The sequence below is a fragment of the Macrobrachium rosenbergii genome, chromosome 50 (genome assembly GCF_040412425.1).
Source record: "Macrobrachium rosenbergii isolate ZJJX-2024 chromosome 50, ASM4041242v1, whole genome shotgun sequence".
Taxonomy (NCBI): domain Eukaryota; kingdom Metazoa; phylum Arthropoda; class Malacostraca; order Decapoda; family Palaemonidae; genus Macrobrachium; species Macrobrachium rosenbergii.
In genome coordinates, this window is record NC_089790.1 from 20,076,293 (window position 1) to 20,080,000 (window position 3,708).

Here is a 3,708-nt window from a genome sequence, read left to right on the forward strand (position 1 = left end):
AAGGCCTTGTAAAATTTCATTATAAAAAACACTTGTCTTGTTTTTTAATCTTCTGACACGAATAGAATAATTACTGTATATATGAAAATGATTTTGGGGGGACCTTGCTTGCAAGCACTCCGTTATGTAACATACTTGGCATATCGGCGATAAAGAGAAAGTTAAGGCATTAAGGGGAATAGTTAGGAAGGAATTTGTTCCTTCTCTGCCTCCTCATGACACTACCATTAAAGAGAACGGCCACTGATATTATCATACGGTGTATATTGGTTCCTCCGCTTTTTTTCTTTTTTGGGTCCACAGAAGGATTCGAGCATATTGGAATATCATAAATTAAAGATGTAAAAATCTTGCTTTCTGGTGTTCAGGTTCACAAGCATCTCTCTTGAATTAAGTATTGATATTTTTCTTATGAATTATTCATATTCATATACAGCAGGCAAACTTGAATTGAGAACGAAACAGAATTATAAAGAAAGACGAGCTTGATGGCGCGCGCTGCTCTGTGCTGGAACCCGGCGCTGCCCATCATATCTCCCGTACCCTCCCAATCCCCTACCTACCCCTCCCCCACCCGGGGTGGACAAACAGGTTTGCAGTAGGGTATGTGTGTAATGTCTCCTTTACCCTCCTGATCCCTTACCTACCCCACCCCAACCTGGGGAGGACAAACAGGTCCACAGGGGGAGGGTGTATGTGTCATGTCTCCCCTACCCTCCCGATCCCCTACCTACCCCTCCCCCACCCAGGGCAGACAAAGAGGTTTGCAGGAGGAGGGTGCATGTGTCATGTCGCCCCTAACCTCCCGATCCCCTATCTACCTGGCTCCACCCGGGTTGGACAAAGAGGTTTGCAGGAGCAGGGTGCATGTGTCACATCTCCCCTACCCCTCCCGATCCCCTACCTACCCCGCCCCCCACCCAGGGCGGACAAGCTAGAAAGATCCACTCGGATTTTATTATTACAGGTAGATTCGAGGATATTGGAATATCATAAATTTATTTAAAATGTAAAATCTTGCATTCTGGCGTTCGGGTTCGGTAACATTTTAACCAAACTTTGGTATTTTTCCTATGAACTACTGTTGTTCACAAACAGTTAGCAAATTTGAATGGAGGACGAAACAGATGCATAGGATCTTTTAAGTAGTTAATGAAATTACTGGTTGTGCTGGATTATAAAGAAAGAAGCTCAGTGAACATTTTTTTTTTACCCTGAAACTTACTGAAACAAAAGAATTTTAATTTAATGTAAACACATATATTTTTTTTTTATCAAGATTTAGAGAAGCTATTGGTTGTTTAAAAAAAATCTTCATCTCGATGTTTGAAAAAAATGATAACATGCACGAGTAAGAAGATATAATGACAAAAAATGAGTAAAGAAATAAATTTTAAAAATTTTTTTGTAGTCATGTCATCTTGGTTTAGATTTCTTGTGGAGCTTAAATGTCTGAGGGAAATCTGTGTATTTTTGTAAAAATATCGGTGTTTACAGCATTACTGTGCTTCAGTCTATTTGTTTACAGTATCGTTAATTAGGAACGGTAAGTAATCAACTCGGGGCTAACTGTCAATGAATTTTTAGGCCTCCCAGTTTTATAAAGATAAAAAAAGATTTTTTATTACCAGGTATTCCCAGAGATAATTTTAGAGCTGACATTTTTTTATTGTTTGATTTTGCCAGATTAGGTTGCTCATGTCATATCTCTCTCTCTCTCTCTCTCTCTCTCTCTCTCTCTCTCTCTCTATATATATATATATATATATATATATATATATATATATATATATATATATATATACATATATACGCACATATATTATAATATATGGGTAGGTATTTTGGTATTTTGTTTGGATGACATTGGAGCCCAATGGTCACTCTTTTCCCTTAGGTGCGACCCACAGTAGTGCACTAACCATCAAGTGCCTAAGTCGCTGCTCGGGTCAACGGGGACACGTTGTATTTTTCAAGTAACGGATGCAAGACGTTTCCCCTTCCTCCTGAGATCTATTTCGGGTCTTTTGCTTGAGAGGCGGGGTCGTTAAGTAGGCTAATGAGCCACATTCTGGGAGTGTTTTCTGCATCTCCCCTTTTGTTTTTGTGTCTACCGTTTCAGGCGTTGGTGTGTTGTGCTAGCAGCTAGAGTCTACTTTCTTCTCGGTAATGGATGTTTTTGACGTGATTTTTCATCGAGGAAAGTATCAAAAGCATTCTGATTAGACTTACATTGTCATTCGCTATCTTATTCTTAGGCAGTGAGACTAGGCTCCGTAGTCATTGCTTGTACTGTCTCCAGTCAAGCGTTGGTGTGTGGTACTAGTCTGCTTTCCTCTGGGAAATAGACGATTTTGACACGATTTTTCATTGAGGAAAATATAAAAGCATTCTGATCAGACTTCAGTTGTCATTTGCTATCTCGTTCTTGGGCAGTGAGAGTAGGGTCAGGCTATGTAATAATTGCCTGTACTGTCTCCACTCAACTGAGCTAGCCTAGATATCAGAAAAGAGTTTCCTCATACAACCTTTTCGTACGGGAAAACATCAAAACATTCTGATTAGACTTCCAGTGTCATTCACAGCCTCGCTCTTGGACAGTGAGGCTAAGCTCTGTAATCATTGCCTGTACTGTCTCCATTTAGCTGCGTTAGCCTAGATATCAGAAAAGACTTTCCTTTTACAACTCCCAAAGGTTTATCACCACGAGGCTGTCTGGCTGTTTTAAACATCAATGGATGTAACGTTAAATGTGGGTGTGTGTGTGCGAGTGAGTGGGAGGGAGGGTAACGCGGCTGCTGTTGAATGAGTCAGTCATAGACTGAGTCTCATAGTCCCTCAGTCTTCTATTTGTACCCATAGTGAGGGGACCGCACCACAGTGATACCAATCTCGCGTGAGGGGATGTATTTTGTGAAAGATCATTGTGAGTCGCTTCCCATTTGCGTGTGAATTGGTTCTCAGAGCAAAAAAGGCCCTCTCTGTTCAGCTGAGGAAACGCCCAACAACGTTTCGTTGTTTTGGTGAAATTAGTGGTTTGTTAAAACAGAATGGGAAATATTTGCGTAAGTGAGGAATCTGCTTACTGAGCAAACATGTAGGTGGTGATGCTGAGGTATGCTAATTGAACCGAGATATTTCCTAGTGACGTGGTTGGTGTGGTTATCATGAAAACGTTAGTGAAGGGAAACTTTCAACAGTTGGTGTGTGATTCAAGGAATTTTAGATTTAAAACAGACACAAATACGTGTTTTTTATATATAGCCTTTTGTCTTGATAGGCCTATTCGCATTTAACAGTGGAATTTGTTTCTGTATGCGAGTAAAATTTTATGCTGACTCCCAAACTGTGTTTAATGGTCTAATGCCAGGTCATTTGACCAACTATTCATAAACCAGTCAATCTTATTTCCTTTTGTTACTGCTTTCAAATGAATACCATATTCTTGGAAAGCTTGAATTTTAAGTTAGTGGCCCCTGTGGTGGGCATGTTCCATATGAAGAGGGTTCGTGTTCTGAATAATAATAATAATAATAATAATAATAATAATGCGTGTTCTACTTGTACTTCTAAATGCTTCTGGCGTACATCGGTAGTTCAAGTTATTAGCAAAGTTTCCCAAATAATAGACGACAGTACCAAATAAAATGGCTTAATTTCTGAATGGTGAAAAGTAACACTCAACGAACAAGGAATCCTATAATCTAA

General features: G+C 39.7%; 1 protein-coding gene across 1 annotated transcript in view; it reads left to right on the forward strand.

The window, feature by feature from the left end:
* Positions 1-2,821: 2,821 nt before the first annotated feature.
* Positions 2,822-3,708, forward strand: part of LOC136832736 (uncharacterized) — a 300,576-nt gene continuing 299,689 nt past the window's right edge. The window contains exon 1 of the mRNA XM_067094253.1: positions 2,822-2,926. The gene's annotated coding sequence lies outside the window, so the exon portion shown is untranslated. The remainder of the gene's footprint in view (positions 2,927-3,708) is intronic.